The sequence below is a fragment of the Anomaloglossus baeobatrachus genome, chromosome 1 (genome assembly GCF_048569485.1).
Source record: "Anomaloglossus baeobatrachus isolate aAnoBae1 chromosome 1, aAnoBae1.hap1, whole genome shotgun sequence".
NCBI lineage: Eukaryota > Metazoa > Chordata > Amphibia > Anura > Aromobatidae > Anomaloglossus > Anomaloglossus baeobatrachus.
This window is the reverse complement of record NC_134353.1, coordinates 498,115,188-498,140,118: the sequence shown is the minus strand read 5'-3', so window position 1 is coordinate 498,140,118 and position 24,931 is coordinate 498,115,188.

The window sequence follows — 24,931 nt, the reverse complement described above, 5'->3', positions numbered from 1 at the left end:
AGGAGCTGCAGAAGACACCGCCGCTCCTGACAGCTCCACGCGGCAAATGAAGACAGCCGCGCGATCAGCTGAGCTGTCACTGAGGTTACCCGCTGTCACTGGATCCAGTGACAGCGGGTAACCTCAGTGACAGCTCAGCTGATCGCGCTTCTCACCTCAGTTGCTGCGTGGAGGTGACCGGAGTGGCGGTGTCTTCTGCAGCTCCGGTCACCTTCATGCAGCAGAGCTGGAAGCGACGCTGGACCATCCTGGATGACGCCGGACATGGAGGGCTTTTTCGGGCTGATTAAATTGTTGAACCAGGGTATATGTGTGTGTTTTTTATTTCTAATAAAGGATTTTTTCGGGTGTGTGTGTTTATTTACTGTAATTTACAGATTAATCATGAAAGGAATCTCGGGGAGACGCCTGACATGATTAATCTAGGATTTAGTGGCAGCTATGGGCTGCCATTAACTCCTTATTACCCCGATTTGCCAAAACACCAGGGCAAATCGGGAAGAGCCGGGTACAGCCCCAGAACTGTCGCATATAATGTATGCGGCAATTCTGGGCGGCTGCTGACTGATATTGTTAGGGTGGGGGGCTCCCCATAACGTGGAGCTCCCCATCCTGAGAATACCAGCCTTCAGCCGTATGGCTTTATCTGGCTGGCATTAAAATTGGGGGGACCGCACGCCGTTTTTTTAATTATTTATTTATTTATTTTACTGCACAGTATAGACACGCCCACCGGCTGCTGTGATTGGGTGCAGTGAGGCACCTGTCACTCAGTGTGGGGGCGTGTCTCACTGCAACCAATCATAGGCGCCGGTGGGCGGGGAAAGCAGGGAATAGGAGATTGTTTAATGAGCGGCCGGCTTTTTCAAAATACTAAAAGCCGCCGCAGCAGTGTGAATGCCGTGCAGCGCCGCGCCGGTGATCGGGGAACGGTAAGTATGAGAGAGGGGGGAAACTTCAGTCACTCAGGGGATTAGCGGTCACCGGTGAATCCTTCACAGGTGACCGCTAAGCAGTACTCGACACAGACAGAGCCGTGGTATGAGGATGAAGTCGGGTGAAGTTCACCCGAGTTCATTCTCATCGCGCAACTCTGTCTGCTGTCAGCCGACATTTATAAACGACATTGTGCATCACACACACGGATATTCCACGTACACATACACGTTAATTCCACACGCACACACGGACGTTCTACACACAAACACGGCTAGCATACGCAATTCCCACAGGTGCCACACGGACCATAAAAACGGACACAAAAACGGGACACGGACCCGAAAAACGGCCCGTAACACACGTGCGTGTTTTTCATGGACGTGTGAAGAGGGCCTAAATTAAATTGCATGGTAAATTGGAGTTCAAGCCAGATGCTATTCAGAAATTTATGAAATCCAATGTGCCCCCCATATACAGAAAATGACATTTATATAACAACGCCAGCAAACGGAAGGGGATTGAAATACTTAAGGGGAATATACAAATGCATCTTCAAAGAATGACATGTAATAGTTGGCATAAGGGGGGCTACATTGGACCTCATAGCGGTCCTCTGAAGTTGAAGATAGTAGACATCCTGAAATAAGAAAAAAGTTCTCCTTAAGAACAATATTAGGTAGATCCATACAAAGGGGTTTTTTTACCTCTGGAGAAAAGTTACTGTCAGTAAGGAGTTTGTCCATTATTCTGAGGCCCTTATCATTGGTAATCGCTATGCATAGGCTACCCACATCCCAGTTAATTAGATATGCATTTTCAGGTATTTTATCCAAATCCCAGCTCAATCTAAGAAAATTGCCTGTATCAAGGAGAAAGGATCTTATGGTTTTAATTAAAGTGAGGATCCTCTCCAATAGAATGCCTAAAGGGGATAATAGAATCTGTGCCAGCAACTATTGTTATATCTGGTGGGGTTAATCAGGCTTTTATGTATTTCAGGCAGTACATAAAAGACTGGAACAACTGGGTCCTTTTTCTGTAAAAAATCAAATACCTTAGGACAATAATGCCTGACAGTAAGTAAAGGTACCGTCACACTAAGCGACGCTCCAGCGATCCCACCAGCAACCTGACCTGGCAGGGATCGCTGGAGCATTGCTACACGGGTTGCTGGTGAGCTGTCAAACAGGCAGATCTCACCAGCAGCCAGTGACCAGCCCCCAGCCAGCAGCGACGCATGGAAGCGATGCTGCGCTTGGTAGCTAAGGTAAATATCAGGTAACCAACCCGATATTTACCTTGGTTACCAGCGCACACCACTTAGCGCTGGCTCCCTGCACTCCTAGCCAGAGTACACATCGGGTTAATTACCCGATGTGTACTCTGGCTATGTGTGCAGGGAGCAGGGAGCCGGCACTGACAGCGTGAGAGCAGCGGACGCTGGTAACAAAGGTAAATATCGGGTAACCAAGGAAAGGGCTTCTTGGTTACCCAATATTTACATTGGTTACCAGCGTCCGCAGAAGCCGGCTCCCTGCTCACTGCACATTCAGTTGTTGCTCTCTCGCTGTCACACACAGCGATGTGTGCTTCACAGCGGGACAGCAACAACTAAAAAATGGACCAGGACATTCAGCAACAACCAACGACCTCACAGCAGGGGCCAGGTTGTTGCTGGATGTCACACACAGCAACGTCGCTAGCAACATCGCTGTTGCGTCACAAAAGTCGTGCCTCAGCAGCGATGTTGCTAGCGATGTTGCTTAGTGAGACGTGGCCTTAAGGCTCCAGGGTGGATTTTATTTTAAGATTAATCTGTGGAGTGGGATTATTAGGGAGAACCTTGAAGACCACCATATTAGTTAGTTGGAACAAGATCTCATTAACATATATATTCTTATCCACATCCACTGTAGCTATCCCTTTGTTGGCGGATTTGATGACTTCGTCTTTATCTTTCATTAATGAAGAAAATGCTAATCTGTCCATATGAGTCATATTGGAAGGACAACTAAACTCGCCCCTATCTATTTCCTTATGAAAGGAAGAAATGTTACATTCAAGTAATGATATTAAGGTTTCGATGGGTGGGCTATTTCTTGGGGGCAAAAAGGTAGTTTTTGTTTTAAGTCCCAAATTAGTTAGGTTAATGGGGGCCGTAGAAATGGATGGTCTAATTTGTAAGTTAGGGCCTGCCAAAGTATTATAAAGAATCTCTGAAGATCCATCTCAAATTGGAAACAAAGTTATAAGAGGGACAGAATAATAGACCCATTTGAAGAAGTTTAAGTTGATCTGGTGAGAGTTTTTTTTTTTAAAATGTTGACTACTAGGGGGTCTTTACTACCTGTGATCTCATGGTTATATTTGTGCATGGAGCTTCTGAAACACACCTCCGTATTTTTCTTTTCAGCCTGTTTGGCTTTCGCAACCTAAAAAAGAAGGGTCTCTGAGTCTGCCATAGTGATTGTGTGTATCATTATCCAAATCGAAAGAGAGATGTCTGTGGTGGATTAATGGGGCTGTCCAATCTTAATTTCCAAGTACTTGAACAGGTTCCTCCACACAGAAGAGGTATATACCATACCATGCAAATAAAGAAAATGATTGGCACAATGCGTAGATGTAAAAATAAAAATATTGATGTTTAATCATATCAATTATAACAACCACAAAGAAGTGGATAAGTACATCTTAAGCGTTTCTAGCGCACACTGCTCATTGTGCCAATCTTCTCTATTTGCACATGTCCTGTGCGTCAACAGGTGAAAGGCTCATGTTGCACATAATGACAGAGTTTTCATATGATAGTACAGTGAGTGATTTACTCACTTTTTTTTAGATATTGGACTGCTCAACTCAAAAGGAGGGAGGCAATCCGGATATTTACATTACAGACCTTAGAACCAAAGGGTCTGAACAGAGAATTTGATGTTGGCAGCTTCATGTAATTTTTCTATAGAATTTCCTTGTATCTATTAATAACCACCACTATTTTCTCATTTGGCTACAGCATCATTCTTAGTCACCTGAGAGCACGAGATCATCTCCATCAACACTCGGTATTAGCATAGTCCACATATTTATTTTCCCCCTCAGATACTTAATTTTTTCCATTTTTTCTGGCTTTCCAAGTCTTTACATTGTTTTCGATATCACTCCATTTCATTTTCTCATCCTCCCATTTCTACATTATCCTTTTCTCTTCTCTGTATTTACATTTCTTTATTTTTAAGCTTTTTTATTACTATCATTATTTTATTTTTTTATATTAAAATGTATTGTTTTAATTTATTATTATTTTATGGTAAATTTATTTTAGTTTTTATTCTTATTTAAAATTATTATAGTTTTCATTTTTTTTGCATTTCCTTCTGCTTATGGTCCAACTTCTTTTTGCCTATATTTGCACATGTGTATGCCTCCGTTTTTTAATTCTTTTTTCTGTTTTCCACATCTTTCCTAACATCTCAGCCATTATCTCCTTACCTAAATTATACTTTCTGGCTTATATAGTATACCCTCCATTGCCAAACACCATGTCACATCCACTGTCAACTGGATGTGAAGCAGTTCTAACCATAATGTCCGCCGATGTCAACCACTGCCAACCAATGATGCTGTTGCAATCGCACTAGTGCTACTCATGTCTTTGTAATCCCACTTACCACCAAATCTGATAACATTTTTTAATTATATTTTTTTATTTTTATCTAGCATAGTTTTCATTTTTTGCATATCCTTCTGCCTATGTTTCTTCTTCTATTTGCTCATATCTACCCGTGTGTATGCCTCCTTTCTTTATTTTTCTATTGTGTTTTCCACATTTATCCTTACATAGTTACATAGTTACATCCTTTCTGTCCTACATAGTATACCATGCTCTGCATACAATGCACCTCCCATGCTTCTTACTTGATCCATCTACTCTATTAATGTCTGCCATTGGCCCTTTAACAACAATCCATTGGCAACCACCATGTGACATCCACTGCCCCGATTGCTGTGAAGCTGTTCTACCCATAATATCGGCCGATGCCAACCACCGCCACGCAATGTCATCACTTCTGATTGCATAGCCAGATATGACATAAAAAGTCAAGCTTTTAAATTGCTGCGGCGTTATTCCTCTATAGCGCCTTCCCCATAGCGATTCTGTCGCAATCGCACTAGAGCTACTGAATTATTCATAATCCTACTGACCACTAATTCTGGTAAGAACCTGTGTTTTCTGTTCCCAGTATAGGAAACAGAATATCCTTTTCAATATGGCAGTGGATGTCTAAATGGGCTCTATATTATATATTATATGTCATATATTGTAAACTCTTTTTTTTCCTTTCATGTATTTTCTGGATACAGTTGAAACCAGAAGTTTACATGCATCTAAAAAGACACATATGCATGTTTTTCTCACTATCTGACATGAAATCAGAATAAACCTTTCCCGTTTTAGGTTAATTAGGAATATTAAAATTATTTATATTTGCCAAATGGCAGAATAATGAGAGAGAGAGAGAGAGAGAGAGAGAGAGAGAATGTTTAAGGCATTTTTACTTTCTGCAAAGTCAAAAGTTTACATTCACTAGGAGAACTATGCCTTTAAACAATATGGAACAGCCCAAATTATGATTTCATGTCTTTGGAGGCTTCTGATAGGTTTATTAGCAACATCTGAGTTAATTAAAGACACACCTGAAACACACTGCTTCTTTGTGTAGCATCATGGAAAAGTCAAAATAAATCAGCCAAGATTTCAGGAAGAGAATTGTTAACTTACACAAGTCTGCTTCATCCTTGGGTGCAATTTCCATATACCTGAAGGTGCCTCGCTCATCTGTACAAACAAATATACGCAAGCACAAACAAGATGGGAATGACCAGTCATCCAACCACTCAGGAAGGAGACAGATTCTGTGTACCAGAGATGAACGTGCTTTGGTCAGACATTTGCATATCAACCCAAGAACAAAAGCAAAAGACCTTGTGAAGATGCTGGCGAAAGCTGGTAAGATTGTGTCATTTTCCACAGTGAAATGAGTACTGTACTAATATGGGCTGGAAGGCCACTCTGCCATGAGACAGCCATTACTCCAAAAGATGCTACTTGCTAATTTGAACATGTGAATAATGAATTGCATACCTGCCATGAATATTAGGAAAAAGGAGATATTTAGCAATTTTTGGCTTGCACTCATATATATATATATATATATATATATATATATGTATATATATATATATATATATATTAGTGCTCACTTCAGTTATCCTATTTAGTTATATGTAGTTTTTTTTCTGAATGTGAACACAGCTCCGCCCCTTTCGGCCATGTTTTTTCCATCTCCTATATAAGAAAGTCCTTAGTTACCCCTCTCCACAGTTTTTAATTGCAATGAGATGACACACAGTTAGGGTCACAGAGCTAGGGACCCCAATATAGAGATATACCTTGACGAGGTCTTGGGGCTCAGTTACATTGATCAATGCGATTGCTAAATATCTCCTTTTTCCTAATATTCATGGCAGGTATGCAATTCATTATTCACATGTTCAAATTAGCAAGTAGCATTTTTCATTGTATATTCCAATATTTTTCCATATGCTTGAGGCATTATACCTTTATCTAAGTTTGATGTGCAGCCTTATTCTTATATAGTATGTATTTTTTGGCTTGCACTCATATATATATATATTAGTGCTCACTTCAGTTATCCTATTTAATTACTCCAAAAGAAACATAAAAAAGCCAGATTATTGTTTGTAAATGCACACAGGAACAAAGACTTTAATTTTTGGAGACATGTCTTGTGGTCTGACAAAACTAAAATTGAACTGTTTGGCCATAATGATCATTGTTCTGTTTGGAAGAAAAAAGGAGAAGCTTTGAAGCCTACGAACACTATCCCAACTGTGACACATGGGCGTGCCAGCATCATGTTGTGGGGTTGTTCTGCTGCAGGAGGGACTGGTGCACTTCACAAAATAGATAGCATCATGAGGAAAGACGATTATGTGGCAATACTGAAGCAACATCTCAAGACATCAGCCAGTAACTTAAAGCGTGAGCGAAAATGGGTCTTACAAATGAACAATGACCCGAAGCATACTGCCAAACTGGTTACAACGTGGCTTAAGGATAACAAAGTCAATGTTTTGGAGTGGCCGTCACAAAACCCTGGTCTCAATCCTATTGAAAATTTATGGGCAAAGCTGATAAAGCAGGTGCGAGCAAGGCGACCAACAAACATGTTCAGTTACACCAGTTCTGTTAGGAGGAATGGGCACAAATTCCAACCAACTATTGTGAGAAGCTTGTGGAAGGATATCAAAACGTTTGATCCAAGCCATACAATTTAAGGGCAATGGTACCAAATACTAATGAAATGTATGGAAACTTTTGACTTTGCAGAAAGTAATAAAAATGCCTTAAAACATTCTGTCTCTCATTATTCTGGCATTTGGCAAATAAATATAATTTTTGTTCCTAATTGACCTAAAACGGAAAAGGTTTATTCTGATTTCATGTCAGATAGTGAGAAAAACATGCAGATGTGTCTTTTTAGATAGTGGATGTAAACTTCTGATTTCAACTGTATATATTACCTGAGGATAGCACTGCAGTCTACAACGCTGGGGTCCTGGGTTCAAATGCTACCAAGGATAACATCTGCAAGGAGTTTGTATGTTCTCCCCGTGTTTGTGTGGGTTCCCTCCAGGTTTTCCAGTTTCCTCCCACACTCCGGAGACATATTGATAGGGAATTTAGATTGTGAGCCCCAATGGGGACAATTTTGCTCATGTATGTAAAGCGCTGTGGAATTAATGGCGCTATATAAGTGAATAAATATTATTATTCTGTTATCTGAGGACAGTGTCTGTCCATATTATCTGCATACTTCTACTATCTAAAGTACATAATGAGTACTTTATTGTTTGTATCTTACTTAACTTTATATTGTTTTGTTTTCCCATATACCGTATAGCCTTATATTTTTGTAGTGTAAGTTTAAACAAAAGTCAAATAGATCGATACGTCACTGACTATCACACAAATGTATGGTGGATCATTGAAATAAAAGCCTGAAGGTTTTTTTAGTTTTTCCGAGTGCCAGATTTTTTCTTACTATACGCTAAGGATTGGGACCGTATCTGGGCGCAATATCTATTGAGAGTGCTGTAGTTTTTTATATTATTACTGTAGAAATTGTTGTCCTTCCTCCATGCCTTTATGCATCGCTGTGAGTGTTTTTTTTACAATTTTCACAGTATTGAGTAAACGTTTATGCAGGTGTGGAAAAAATGCTGCAAAATAAGGGTATTTGCACAAAGTGCGTTTTTACTGCATTTTTTAGTACAGTTTTGTTACAAAACTGCATGCAAATCCTTAGGTCTTGTGCCACAGGGTGTTTTTTCTAGTATTTTTCTTTGCTTTTTTTAATAAATAAAAAACAAAGAAAAATCATCCCAGCAAAATCTATGAGAAGCAGACTTGCTGTGCCCACGTTGCTTTTTTCCTTTCTTTTTTTTTGTTGCTGAAAAAAGAAACCGCATGTCAATTGTTTCTACTTTTTTTCCTGCTTTTTTCCCCATTTGACTTCAATGGTATCAGGGAAAAACACAGGGAAAAAAAAGCACGTGTAATGTCCACTTTGTTTTTTTATATTTTTTTTATGTGATTTTTCACGTCACTGGGATTCCCTGCAAAATAGTTGAGCGATCCTAATAATCAAAGATCGGAAAAAAATCTTTGGCCGGATCAGGATCGGACATCTGATCATTTACCGCAAAAGATCTTGGCAAGGATCGGTAAATGATCGGATGACAAAAATGATCCTCTCCCTGCCCATCACAGTCATGTCAAGTTTTGGCATAGCTGTGGTTGGCCACTGTAAAAAAAAAAAAGAAGCAAAAAAGTTAAAGCAGTAGATACTTATAGAGTCCCTGCTCAGCAGCATTAAGTCCGGTCCCGCAAATTATGTCTAATGAATATGCAATGCTTTCCCCACCCACCGGCGTCTCAGATTGACAGCAGTTAGATCCTGCTCCCAGACAGCATCTGTTGATTTATTGGAATCATAGGCGCTGTCTCAGAGTATATATCTTGGTATAAAATAAATAAATAAATTAAAAATTGGCATAGGGTCCCCCCTGTATTGACACCAGCACAGATAAAGTTGGCCACAGGCTGCAGCCCCCGGCCGTGCGCTGATCTTGGCTGTGTATCAAAATAAGAGAAACCACAAGTGGCTTTTATTTTTTTAACTATTTAAATAAATAATTAAAAAAAACAGCATGCGGCAGTCCCCCCTAATTTTGATACCCAGCCATGATAAAGCCTGACAGTTGGGGGCTGGTATTCTAAGCCTGGGGAGCGTCATGGTTATTGGGACCCCCAGGCTAAGAATAGCAATGTTCAGCCGCCTCGGGATTGTCACATCCATTAAATGTGACAAGCCCGAAGCTTTACCCGGCTCTTCCTGATTGCCCTGGTGCGGTGGTAATCGAGGTAATGTAAGAGGTTAATAGCCTACAGCTGTCACTAAGCTCTAGATTACAGTAAAAGCTGTGGGTAGAAAGGCGCAAATAGGGTCTTACCCGGTATAACAATGGGAGGTGAATGTAAGAAGGGACACTCACCTGATGTGGTTGTGACAGTCACAACCCCTTTGACAGCATAAAAGTAACGTGGAAGGCAGCAGTCCCGCCAAAACGGAGTAATTTCAGACACCAGGAGAAAAGCAGGTTTAAATACCGCGCCAAACCACAGGAGTACAAATGAAGTTAATAGATCTCTTTTCTTTATTTTCACAGGTCTATGCGTTTCAAGGACATATCCGTCCTCTTCCTCAGGACAAATGCAGAGAATACTATATCAGTATTCTCTGCATTTGTCCTGAGGAAGAGGACGGATATGTCCTTGAAACGCGTAGACCTGTGAAAATAAAGAAAAGAGATCTATTAACTTCATATGTACTCCTGTGGTTTGGCGCGGTATTTAAACCTGCTTTTCTCCTGCTGTCCAAAATAAGCTCTAGATTAGTGATGGCAGGCATTTATGAGACCCCTATCACTAATCTGTAAGTGAAAGGAAATAAACCTAAACACCAGAAAAATCCTTTATTTGAAATAAAAGAAAAACCCTCTTTCACTACTTTAGTAGCCACAAAACATCCCTGAAGGTCCAGTGTAATCCACACGAAGTCCCACAACAATTACAGCACTGCTACATCTGAAATTACAGCAAGGGATCATGGACCATGACCGAATGCTGTAAATACAGGCAGAGAGTTAGCCGCAATCAGTGGTGACATCACTCAGGTTAGTGATGGTGTCTTGCTAAATTCTACTAAAAAGGGGGCTGAAAGCCCGTACTTACGAAGCGCTCACTGATATCCTAATCAGGCACGAATACTAATATTCTTTATAGCAAGATACTATTTATTTTAATAGCACATGAATAGTCAATGGTACATAGGAATAAGAACTATTTTTTAGTCATAGAATCTTATACAATAACAGAAATATGCATCAACATTACCGATATGTTGCAGCACGCCTTTCTCATCGGAGGGACTCGATTAATGTGAGAAGGAAAAACAACCCCGCCTCTTGCATCACAGGAACAGTGCGTACGTACACTTCAATGTCCTGGAAGGTTTCCCTCACATTAAGCGAGTCCGGTGTATTTTTATAAGAAACTTTGTATGTTGTGTTCTCTGAATGGTTAATTGGTAACCAGCATGTGACAGCTGAGTCATGTTCATGTAACTTGACCACAAACTGCTGTGGGCACCAGCAGCTTCCTGCACATTTACTTGTACATCCTGCTAGTTGACAACTGACCGACCACAGTTGACCACAGTTTTAGTGAAATATTGCAATGAGCCGTAAATTTTATATGCAAGCTTCCTTACACCTGTCTTTTTGCCAACCACAAGTTTCCAGTAAGTGGAACTGTAAATGTTACTTCCTCATTATCTTAAGATCTGTTTGACATGTATTCTTTGGTCATAGTGAAATTGGTTATCCAGAGGACATCTCTCTTTGATACTGAATTATTGATAGATCAAATAATATCTGGGATCACTCCTATCTTTTGATTATGATCCCTATCTAATCACATTCATTCTTCAGTCATATCACATTGGTATCACAATCAGTCCTTGATCCCAGGGATTATTTTCCATCATCAGTATTCCACTAGAGGAAGATCACTCGGAATATACCATACTATGACCAAGAAATATCGTATGCCACAAATTTTGTTTTCTTGGTTTGTTTAGATAAACGTTGAATCACAAATATAATCACTTTCACTAATATGCACAGTACATTAAAACTAAAAGCAATATTATCTGAAAAACTCCCTTGAACATCATGTGTTTTGGCATTTGCTCGATATTCAAAGGAATCATTACACAATACATTTCCCGATATGTTACTACAAGTTTCACTAGTCCCATTTATGAACCTATTGGCATAAGGCCATAACATATCATGAATTGTCCTTTCCACTAAGCTGGGTTTAAAAGCATCTACAGTATTTATAGCTGTCCCAAAACTTATTTTTATATTCCCCATAGGGATGAATCCCAGGTTAGTCAGTCCAGTCTTATTTCTTGGTACCCAAATTCCTCCCTTAAAAGCCAGATATTGCAAATTGATGACTGTTGCATTGAAATTGCCTTGCCACCATGGAAGATTGATCTATCCCACTACGGAAATGGGTACTGTAGTATTCTATAGACGAACATTTCAAGTGTCTTTATCAGCAAGATGATCAGAACAACTTTTCCACTTTAAGATTGCCTCCATCGATACCAGGACATCCAGATAAGGCATACTGGTGGCTGTTAGCAAAGAATGTGTACAGATCCAGCAATCTGTGTGTTGAAAATGTGATGGTGCATCAGAAATTTATTCGCCATAGGTTCCTCCTGATGTAGACTTGTCCATCCAACGACCAAAGAGGCAAACATCAAACACAGGAATTTCTCCATCTCATCACTATCGAGCTCTTCCCAGTAACCGATACCATGGATTCCGCTTATTTACAACACCATCTGCAAATAAAGATACACTATTATTCTCGTAAATAACATTTTTCTTGTGGGACATATTCCCACTTCTCCACTCCTGGTCTCATTATCAGGAGAGTACGATCTTTTCCGACCGCTATTACCTCTGTCTCTGAGGGCGGTCCTTGGAGGTTTTGAATCCATATTTTTGCTCCTACATTTGTAATATTAGAGGATCCAAAACCTTTAGTACCCCGTATTGTTAATAGAGATGAGCGAACTGGTCCCGGTTCGGCTCGAGGCGGTTCGCCGAACGGAGGTCCCGTTCGAGTTCAGTTCGTCGAACGTTCGACGAACCGAACTCGAACGTATAGGCTATAATGGGAGGCAATAACAAACACATAAAAATGCATGATAAATGTACACAAACAGTTAATAAACATTGCCATAACACTTACCGGTCCCCGCGATCCCTTCTGCACTCTGTCTCCTGCCGCTATTCCATCCGATGATCGCTGAATCCTCCCGGCGACCGGCACTGCCAGCAGAGATGCAGGACCTATCGTGACGTCAAAATAGCCATGTGACCAGTCACGTGGCTATTATCTCATTGGCTACAGACTGGTCACATGACTATGACACGTCATGTAGGACCTGCGAGTGCATCTCTCCGGTACACGGTGCACATATGTGTATCGCCGTGTACCGGCGACATGCTCTACCACACGGTCGACTCCCCGTTCCGTTAGGGACCGGCTGACACACCCGGTCATTAACGGAGATCACCGTTGCCATAGCAACGCAGTTAGCGGTGACGTCACCGCTAACCGCGGCTCCGAGAGCACCATTGCTATGGTAACGCGTCTGTCAGCGGTACCGCTGTTACCGCTGACAGCCAGCACTGATCACTCACGGAATGAAGGCTGCACGATTGTAGTGAGCATTGTAGTGAGGATGAGGTTCCCCAGCCCCAAGTGATGAGCTGGTGAACCTCATCCTTCCTCACTACAATCGTCACTACTACTACACTAGAAAGAAGACAGAAGAGCAGGATCGTGGAGGGCTGACAGGGGGTAATAAAGATGGAGTCTCTAATGTGTCTGTGTATTTATTTCTATTAAAATATTTTTTCTCTGTGTGGTGTCTTTTTTTTAACCCTTTATTGGAGATTCTTAATGGCCGGGTCAAACGTGCCTGACATTAAGAATCTCTGGCTTAATACTGGCTGGTAAAACAAAGCCAGTATTAACTCATGATTACCCAACAAGCCACCCGGTTCCAGGGCTGTTGGAAGAGTTGGATACAGCGCCAGATGATGGCGCTTCTATGAGAGCGCCATTTTCTGGGATGGCTGCGGACTGAAATCCGCAGCAGAGGCGCCCACAAACCTCGGGCTAACCTGTGCTGCGGATTCCAATCCCCAGCTGCCTAGTTGTACCCGGCTGGACACAAAAATAGGGCGAAGCCCACGTCATTTGTTTTATAATTATTTCATGAAATAAGTGAAATAATTAAAAAAAACGGGCTTCCCTATATTTTTGGTTCCCAGCGGGTACAAATAGGCAACTGGGGGTTGGAGGCAGCCCGTGGCTGCCAGCTGTACCTGGCTAGCATACAAAAATATGGCGAAGCCCACGTCATTTTTTTGGTGGGCAAAAAACTTCTGCATACAGTCCTGGATGGAGTATGCTGAGCCTTGTAGTTCTGAAGCTGCTGTCTGCTCTTCTCCATACAGACAGACAGCAGCTGCAGAACTACAAGGCTCAGCATACTCCATCCAGGACTGTATGCAGAAGTTTTTTGCCCCCTGAAAAAATTATGTGGGCTTCGCCATATTTTTGTATGCTAGCCAGGTACAGCAGGCAGGTACGGCTGCCCCCAACCCCCAGTTGCCTATTTGTACCCGGCTGGGAACCAAAAATAAAGGGAAGCCCTTTTTTTATTATTTCATGAATTTCATGAAATAATTAGAAAACAAATGACGTAGGCTTTGCCCCATTTTTGTGTCCAGCCAGGTACAACTAGGCAGCTGGGGATTGGAATCCGCACCACCGGTTGGCCTTAGCTTTCTGGGCCCCACTGCTGCGAATTGCAGTCTGCAGCCACCTCAGAAAATGGCATTTTCATAGAAGCGCCATCTTCTGGCGCTGTATCCAACTCTTCCAGCACCTGCCTGCTATACCTGGCTAGCATACAAAAATATGGCGAAGCTCACGTCCTTTTTTTGTAGCTTTTTGGCAAAAAAATAAAAAATGCTTCCCTGGATTTTCCATTGCCAGTGAAGGTAACACCAAGCAGTGGGGGTTAGCAGCCAGTAGCTGCTTGGATTACCCTTAGCTAGCAATACAAAAAATGCAGCGGGAGCCCATATATATTTTTTTTAATTATTTATTTAAATAACTAAAAATAAAATGGGCTTCCCTGTATTTTGATTGCTGGACATCACAGTGCTGTAAAAATAAATCTTTAAAAAAATGACGTAGCGCTCCGCGGTATTTTTGATTCTCAGCGCAGATAAAGCAGACAGCTATGGGTTGCCACCCCCATCTGCCTGCCGTTACCTTGGTTGTCAATCAAAATACAGGGAAGCCCATTAATTTTTTCTATTTAAAAAATAGTTAAAAAAAAAAAATTACGTTGGGTCCCCCCATTTTTGATAGCCAGCTAGGGTAAAGCAGACGGCTGTAGCCTGAAAACCACAGCTGGCAGCTTTACCGTGGTTGGGGATCCAATGTGGAGGTCCCCTCAGGCTCTTTTTTATAATTATTTTATAAATATTAATAATTACACAATAAAAGTAGGGTCCCCCCCAAATTGGATCACCAGCCAAGGTAAAGCGGACAGCTGTGGTCTGGTATTCTCAGGGTGGGAAGGTCCATAGTTATTGGGCCTTCACAGCCTAAAAATAGCAGGCCGCAGGCACCCCAGACGTGGCGCATCCACTAGATGCGCCAATCCTGGCGCTTCACCCCAGCTCATCCCGTGCCCTGGTGCAGTGGCAAACGGGGTAATAAATCGGGTTGATACTAGCTGTAAAGTCACCTGAGATCAAGCCCAGCAGTTTGTGATGTCATGGCGTCTATTAGATACCCAACATCATAAACTGTCAGTACTAACAAAAACAAAAAATCGACAAAAGAAATTTATTTGAAAAAACAGTCCCCAAAACATTTCCTCTTTCACCAATTTATTGTAAGAAAAAAAATAAAGGGGTCCCACGACGACTCTGGACCGTCTAGAATATGGGGGGGAGACACTCAGGGAACGTATCCCCCATTTTCTAGGAGTGCGGACCCTTCATGTGAGGAGTGTGAGTGCAATGAATCTGCACTCACTCTCCCCGGGTCCACAGCAGCAGAGTCCATGTCGTAATGGTTGCTACCAAAGCTGCAATGCCCTGCTCATGAGGTAAGGGCATGCCTAATCAGGAGAACTACTGTAGAGGAAGCTCTGCTCACTGGTATATAGGTGCTCAGAGGTAATAATAGATAAAATTAGTGAGTAACCTCGGCACTCTATATCTCCCAGACTAAGTCAGTAAGTCACAATGGATAGTAATGCAAAATCACTCTTTATTGGTCCGTATTAAGAAAAATTTTTTTTTTCATAAGCATATATGTTTTTGTCCAAAACAAGTTACAAATGACGTTTCGGCCTGAGCCTTCGTCAGATTGGACTTATCTGCATGTAATCATGAAAAATGACAATAATCAGTATCACATAAGAGTGAGAGAACAATAACATAAACTCGAACAATGTAGAGGTACAATTGGGATGCAGCAAAAAAATTGCAACACAGCAAGAAATGAAACACATGATACAAATGTCATAATACAGTACAAGGACAATATAGTAATGACAAATAAGGGGTCAGAGTAGGCTTAGACAGCTCTGGTACGAAAGAGATGTCAATCATAAAGTAACATGTGCAGTAGGTGTAGAGCTACAGTATGCATGGCAGAGCTAATGGGTAGACCGACCATAGAAAAAGAACGGAGAAAAAGTGGAGAAAAAGTGGAGCATAAGAGGAGAAAAAGTGGAGAAAAAGTGGAGAAAAAAGTGGAGAAAAGAGTGGAGAAAAGGTGGAGAAAAAAGTGGAGAAAAAATTGGAGAAAAAGTGGAGAAAAAGTGGAGATTAGAGGAGAAAAAGTGGAGAAAAAGTGGAGCATAAGAGGAGAAAAAAGTGGAGAAAAAGTGGAGAAAAAAATGGAGAAAAAGTGGAGAAAAAGTGGAGAAAAAGTGGAGAATAAGAGGAGAAAAAGTGGAGAAAAAGTGGAGAAAAAGTGGAGAAAAAGTGGAGCATAAGAGGAGAAAAAGTGGAGAAAAAGTGGAGAAAAAGTGGAGCATAAGAGGAGAAAAAGTGGAGAAAAAAGTGGAGAAAAAGTGGAGAAAAAAGTGGAGAAAAAGTGGAGAAAAAGTGGAGAAAAAGTGGAGAAAAAGTGGAGAAAAAGTGGAGATTAAGAGGAGAAAAAGTGGAGAAAAAGTGGAGCATAAGAGGAGAAAAAGTGGAGAAAAAAGTGGAGAAAAAGTGGAGAAAAAGTGGAGAAAAAAATGGAGAAAAAGTGGAGAAAAAGTGGAGAATAAGAGGAGAAAAAGTGGAGAAAAAGTGGAGAAAAAGTGGAGAAAAAGTGGAGCATAAGAGGAGAAAAAGTGGAGAAAAAGTGGAGAAAAAGTGGAGCATAAGAGGAGAAAAAGTGGAGAAAAAAGTGGAGAAAAAGTGGAGAAAAAAGTGGAGAAAAAGTGGAGAAAAAGTGGAGAAAAAGTGGAGAATAAGAGGAGAAAAAGTGGAGAATAAGAGGAGAAAAAGTGGAGAATAAGTGGAGAAAAAAATGGAGAAAAAGTGGAGAAAAAGTAGAGAAAAAGTGGAGAAAAAAATGGAGAAAAAGTGGAACACCCTTTGGTACCTTTCATGTGGCACTAAGGGGTGCTTAGCTTTGTATTTAGCCAAAAAAATGAAAAAAAAATGACGTAGGGTTCCCCCTAGTTTTGTAGCCAGCTAGGGTAAAGCAGACGGCTGCAGCCTGCAGACCACAGCTGGCAACCTCACCTTGGCTGGTAATCCAAAACTGAGGGCACCCCACGCTGTTATTTTAAATTAAATAAATAATTAAAAAAAAAAACACGTAGGGGTCCCCCAAAATTGGATCACCAGCCAAGGTAAAGCAGACAGCTGGGGCCTGATATTCTCAGACTAGGGAGGTCCATGGTTATTGGAATCTCCCCAGCCTAAAAATAGCAGGCCGCAGCCGCCCCAGAAGTGGCGCATCCATTAGATGCGCCAATCCTGGTGCTTCGCCCCAGCTCATCCCGCGCCCTGGTGCGGTGGCAAACGGGGTAATATATGGGGTTAATACCAGATGTGTAATGTCACCTGGCATCAAGCCCTGGGGTTGGTGAGGTCAGGCGTCTATCAGATACCCGACATCACCAACCCAGTCAGTAATAAAAAAAAATAGACGACAAACACATTTTTATTTGAAAAAACACTCCCCAAAACATTCCCTCTTTAACCAATTTATTAGATTGAAAAACAAATCCAGGTCTGCTGTAATCCAAGGGGTTGCCATGACGATCCACACTGTCCCAGTCAATGAAGAGCAGGATGTTCCCCATTGGCTGGGAGAGCAATGCAGTGACCTGAGCTAACATCAATGGGTCAGCCCAGGTCACTGCAGGGGGGTGACAAGTGCTGCTGTCAGCGAGGTACATTACCTGCGCTGATCTCCAGCACTGCCGACAGCCCCTGTCAGTGAGGTCAATGACCGGCGCCTTCACATCAAGTATCGCGAGAGGTCCGTGACGTCACCGCCAGTGTCAGTCTCGGGTCGGAAGCGATAGGTGATGTGACAAGCGGCGGCCATGGAGGACAGTGACAGCGCTGAGGTCGGGATGGCGGGACTTCATCACCGCAGGTAAGCCGAGCGAGCGGGCGGGGGGGGTGGGGGGGTGGATGTTTGTGTGTGTGTGTGGGTGTGTGTGTGTATGTATGTGTACATGCCGCGGGCAGGAGGGGGCGGAGCGAGCTGAGCGGGAAAGTGTGGGCTTCCTGCACGTAACTAAGATAAAGATCGGGTTACTAACCAAAGCGCTTTGCTTGGATACCCGATGTTTATCTTGGTTACCAGCTTGTGGCAGGCTGCCAGCGATGGCTCCTGCTCACTGTAGCTGTAAAAAGCCCTGCTTTTTGCTGCTAGAACCGTTCTCGAACGTATCTAGAACTATCGAGCTTTTAGCAAAAAGCTCGAGTTCTAGTTCGATCTCGAACAGCCCAAAAATCACTCGAGCCTAGAACTGGAGAACCACGAACCACGAACCGCGCTCAACTCTAATTGTTAATTCTGCCGGGGCAGTTCCTTCTCTTATTTCAGACAAGTTTATTGGAATTATCAACATCTGAGCCACCTTCTGGTGTTTCATCAATATCAAAGGTTCATTTCCCAAATTTAGCATCAGTACCTTGATTTCTCCCTGACAATCTGCCTCTATTACCCCTCCCACCACTATGGCTCCTTTTAACGCTAAACTAGAATGAGTGGCTATTTGACCATAATGATCCATTGGTGTATGGCAACCCAATCCTGTTGAAATTGGTTTTACCTTACCTGGGGGTACCACGACAGTTTCCAATGTACTGAGGCCTAAACCTGCCGAATAAGGCGTCGCTCTTTCTGGTGTGCCCAACAGCTGTACCTTGCCTTGTCAACTGTTGGACTGACTTGTCTGATGGTTGCTGCTTTATCTGCTTCTGAATTAAACAAACGTTCAATGAGTTAGTAGGGACATGAGCATTGACATGAAATACAGTGGTCTTGGTAGATTGAATAATCTCTTCAATGTCTTGCCACACTTCCCTGACCATCTCAAACACATTTTGCTGTTCCTCTCCCCAGTGGAACTCATATTTTTTCCTCGTTACTTTGTACAAATGAGCCAACATTTGTCCCAAATGAGGGATATGTTGTCTCCTGTTTGGATTTAGGGACCGGAAAATTAATAATTTTCTGTCTGGCATTGGGCAAGATCTCTCTGTGCCCCTTGTTCCACTGAATCCCTAGAAATGTTACCACCTGAGACAGTGCTTGAACCTTGGCATCATTGATTTCCCATCCTTTACTCCTCATATGAGCAACCAGTTTTGTCAATTGATCTTTCACACTTTGCTCATCTTGTCCTTGTATCATTATATCATTGATATAATGTGAGATCTGCATTTCCTTATGACAAGACATAACCCCAAAGGAGAATTTTCTTTCTGTTAAATTAAGAGTCATCCCTTTTAGGACATCAACTCCCAAAATATATTCTGGTATAGGTACTACCAGCACCGTATACTTCTTGATAGGTATATTACCTATCTTCAAAGCTACCTGTGTCTGAACCCCGGTGATCACTTGACCACCTAGTCCAGCAATTTTTACTCGAGGTACTTTTATTTTTTCTGGGTTTCCATGAATTAAAGTAGCCTCCGCCCCCGTGTCAATCAAAGCTGGGACTCTTTGAACATTTCCCCCTTTCCAATGTATGCTAAGATTGACGTAGGGACGTTCGTCCCTTTTTATCAATAGGGGGGCTTGGCTGGCTACCTATGGTAAATCACTTCCTTCTGAACTTTCATTTACACAGACTTCAGTCTGTGTATTAGCCCTTCCTTCCGTGACCTTTGTGGCCACGGCTGCAGCCAGTTCTTCCCATGGATAAACTGACTGAAAATCTTCCAAAGACACTTTCTTTGGGGTTTTTTCCCCTTTTCCCTCTGATTTCTTTACCTTGGGGGTTTTTGAACCCCCTTCCACATTTGTAGTGGTCACTTTCTTTGCGGATAGAACTTTCTGTTTGTACAACTTCCATAATTTTCTTGTCTCCTTTCCATCAATCCTTTCCTTATTGATCCTGGCTTTAAGCAAAGCCTGGAACATGTCTTTGCGAGACACTCGTGGGGCCTTCCTTACTGATTTCTCTTTCCAATCAGGATTGTTTGGCTTACTGTTACCAACATGGCCTCCAGGGGACGATTTATTCCACTGTCCCATATCCTGTAACTCCCTCATCCTCCCTAGAACTACACCGATTGATTCTCCAGTCAGCGCTACAGTTAACGTTAAAATAACTGTTTTGTATGCTGGAGGAGCATGTTTAACCAGCCTATTTCTTATCCTGGCTGTCAATGGGTACTGGAGATAATCATCATCCATTCCCAAAAGAGGAAGAGCATTCCTCATTGCTTCTTCCTTCAGCCTTTCCATACCATCTTTTAAGGTATACCAAGGTTTTTCATTGATAGGAAAGTCTGCTTCTGATGGGTATTTGTCCAGAAAAGCATGGGCTAAGATCATGATTAAGTTTTCAGTACCATGCTCATTATGATCAACAAAATAATTTTTTATTGATCTCTGAATTACTGGGTCACGAGATATGGTGACAAATTTTGCCACATCTCTGGCGTCAAAGTGCACTCCACCTCCTCCGAGATCGTGCACCCTGACCAACCAGGGAATTTCTCCTTCTCCTGGTTTTTGTCTAAACTGTGTTAAAATGCTATCAACGTCTCCCTGAGAGTAATCTTCAATGGTTACTCGATTTTTTACATGAGGAATTGTTCTCTCATTTGTGATGGCATTACCATCTTCGTCGTATTGCAGATTCCCCTGACCATCCCGGACATGTTCCCGGATGATCTCATTCTCTGTCCTCTCTAGGTGCCTCCTTACTGGATTAGCCTGAATCTTCCCTTTATGGTAATCCTCCTCATCAGATGATGAAGATGAATCCCACACATCCCCATCCCAAGTATCGGGATCCAGTTTATAGAAGCTGAGGCGATACTTTTATGTACTTTGGTTTTATTTACTTTTCCTCTTCTTTTCTTGTACTTATTTTGAGCAATTTTTATGGCAGCTTTTTCTGCCACATTCTGATAATGTTCCAATTTATCCTTCAACAGTCTGGTATTACATTCCAGAACTGTTTTCAGGCAACCTAATTCTATCATCTTTTGTTCCATCTGGGAACTTTTCTTCTGCATCTTTAGATTACGCTCATGCATTACACTATATGCACTTCCCAAAATCCAGATGCGCCGTGCTAAAGACACTACATCACCTGGTTTCACAGGGACACTACCGAATACATTCACAACATCAGTAGCTTCACTACCCTTAAGCTTATCCTGCTATTGTTCTGCCAATGCACAAGACAATACATCACCTGCTTTCACAGGGGCACCACTGAGTACATCCACAACATCAGTAGCTTCACTACCCTTAAGCTTGTCCTGCCATTGTTCTGCCAATCCACAAGACACTACATCACCTGTTTTCACAGGGTCACTACTGAGTACATTCACAACATCAGTAGCTTCACAACCCTTGAGCTTATTCTGCCATTGTTCTGTCAATCCACAATTGACCAACCCATGTGCTATAAGATTGTAGGGAGCCTCAGTCCAGCTGGGGATCTCCACAACAACCTCCTTAACATTATCCTTACGTTTTCTGAACATTTTGACACTATGCAAAAAATTTGCCAAATATATGTTTTTAATTTCTAAATTACAAAAATTAGTTTAATTACTTCTTATAGAAGCAATCCTGCCGACTACGCCAATTTATGTCTTGCTAAATTCTACTAAAAAGGGGGCTGAAAACCCGTACTTACGAAGCGCTCACTGATATCCTAATCAGGCACGAATACTAATATTCTTTATAGCAAGATACTATTTATTTTAATAGCACATGAATAGTCAATGGTACATAGGCATAAGAACTATTTTTTAGTCATAGAATCTTATACAATAACAGAAATATGCATCAACATTACCGATATGTTGCAGCACGCCTTTCTCATCGGAGGGACTCGATTAATGTGAGAAGGAAAAACAACCCCGCCTCTTGCATCACAGGAACAGTGCGTACGTACACTTCAATGTCCTGGAAGGTTTCCCTCACATTAAGCGAGTCCGGTGTATTTTTATAAGAAACTTTGTATGTTGTGTTCTCTGAATGGTTAATTGGTAACCAGCATGTGACAGCTGAGTCATGTTCATGTAACTTGACCACAAACTGCCGTGGGCACTAGCAGCTTCCTGCACATTTACTTGTACATCCTGCCAGTTGACAACTGACCGACCCCAGTTGACCACAGTTTTAGTGAAATATTGCAATGAGCCGTAAATTTTATATGCAAGTTTCCTTACACCTGTCTTTAAGCCAACCACAAGTTTCCAGTAAGTGGAACTGTAAATGTTACTTCCTCATTATCTTAAGATCTGTTTGAAATGTATTCTTTGGTCATAGTGAAATTGGTTATCCAGAGGACATCTCTCTTTAATACTGAATTATTGATAGATCAAATAATATCTGGGATCACTCCTATCTTTTGATTATGATCCCTATCTAATCACATTCATTCTTCAGTCATATCACATTGGTATCACAGATGGTCACAGTTGGAGTTGGACATTCACGTGTCACCTAAATGACGACACAAGGGGAACTGCGTTTATGGTACAGGATCACCGGGGTTTTCTGCAGATCCATAGGCATGAACGCAATTCACCTGGTGACGTCACCGGGTTTCCCTGCACTTAGACCTCGCAGTCTTTACCGCGGGACTTTGCTAGGGGGTTGTCCAGTGACGTAGTTACCCTGGTCTGTGAGGCAATCCATAGTTCAGACCCAGGTTTACTATGACAGCGATTTTGTCCCCATGATCACTTTCCAGGCACCTGATTGCCAGGGAGATGTAAGAGATCCCTTTCCCTGCCTTCTAAATGCTGCGAACGCAAAAGGATATAAAGTCACTTTCAAACTTGGCTATGAAAAGATTTGCATATTGTAGTGCTATTTTGCTTCCAATTGCTGTGCCAGTATTCTGTAAATACATATTGTTAACAATTGTAAAGTAAATATGAGTGAGGATGAATTTTGTAAGCTTCACCACAGAATCGGCATCACTTCCTGTTTTCTCTAGGAAGACTTTGCAGGTATTTAATTGTACTCAAATATCCCACACCAGGAGGTATTAAATGCTTGCAATGTATTGGAGAGGCCTAGATGAAAGAAAAAAAAAACAAAAGTGACACCATTCTAAAACCTGCATCCTTCAAACTGCTCAAAGCTACATTAAACAAGTTTCTTAAATCTTCAGGTGCTTTGCAGGACTAATGCGGGCATCACATAAGACAATATATCGTGCGATATGTCAGCGACTTCACGTCGTAAGTGACGCACATCCGGCATCGTTTGATATATCGTAGCGTGTGACAGCTACGAGCGACGGTGAACGAGCAAAAATACTCACCTTATCGTTGCTTGTTGACACGTCGCTCATTTTCAAAAAGTCGTTTCTTCTTCTCTGCGCCGGTTGTTCATCGTACCCGGGGTAGCACACATCGCTCCGTGTGACACCCCGGGAACGATGAACACAGCTTACCTGCGTCCCGCCGTCTATGCGGAAGGAAAGAGGTGGGCGGGATGCTTACGTCCCACTCATCTCCACCCTTCCGCTTCTAATGGCCGGCCTCTGTGTGACATCGCTGTGATGCCGAACATCCCACCCCCTTAAGGAAGTGGATGTTCGCCGCCCACAGCGACGTTGCTCAGCAGGTAAGTGTGTGTGACTGTGGTTTAATGACTTTGTGCGCCACGGGCAAATAATTGCCTGTGACGCACAAACGACGGGTGCAGGTACTATCGCTCGTGCGATCGCACGATAGATTGTATCATGTGACGCCCGCATAAGGGCCCAATCACACACAACGCCTTCCCAGCGATCCCTATAATGATACAACATGATAAGGATCGCTGGTAAGTCGCTGGGAGGTCGCTGGTGAGATGTCACAGTCAGGCCTAACCAAAGACGCAGTAACGATACAGGTCGCAGTAGAGACCTGTTTAACGATGTCGGCGGTCATTGGGACCCTGTCACACAGCGTCAAACACAGCGATGCGTCCTGCCCAGCGGGAGCCCGAAAACCAAAAATTGAACCAGAACAGGGTGTAACAATCAGCGATTTCATAGCAGGAGCCAGGTCGCTGCTTACTGTCACACACAGCGAGATCGTTGATGAGGTCACTGGTACGTGACTCCGCAGCGATCTCGCTATGTGAGAAGTACCCTTAATACAAGGTGGAATGTTGTTTTAGCCAAAATTTATTCACTTTTAAAGGGTATAGCATGACAAAATGTACCCCAGAATTTGTTACCCAGTTTCTTATCAGCACAGTGATATGGACAAACATCAGGGCTCAGAAGGGAAGGAGCAATACTTGAATTTTGGAACACAAATTTGGCTGAAATAGATTGTGGGCACCATCTTGCATAAGGTGGCTAACCCACAAAAATCCCCCTCAATTGACCCGACCTTAGAAACTAGATCCCTCAACAATTTTATCCAGTGGTATACTGAACATTTTGAACCCACAGGTACGTCACCGATATTGATAGCATTAGGTCGTCATATTGAAATTTTTTATTTTTTTTTCACAAAAATGTTGCTTTAGCACCATATTTCTCATTTTTACAAGAGGTACCAGCAAAAAGTGGACCCAAAAGTTTGTTACCCACTTTCTTATGAGCATGGCAATACCCCACATACTCAAAAGTTCTGTTTGGACAAACGGGAGGGCTCGGAACGGAAGGAGCAATATTTGAATTTTGGAATACAACTTTGGCTCTAATTGGAATAAATTGTCATATTTTCAGAGCCCATGTGGTTCAAAAGCAACAGACAACCCTTATAAATGTGTTTATGTGGGTTTTTTTTTTTATAAATTATATCCTCTAATATAGTTAGGGAGGTGGTGAGTAGTTTTAGTTTTTTAATGCAGTTAATGCAACAGAAATTTGAAAAATTAAAATTCTCATTTTTTTCACTCACCTTATGAATCTTTCTTGTACGATCTGAGGAACACACATCAAATTTTATTGCATTTGTTTTTGAGTGGTCAGAATTACATCCATAATGGCACCAG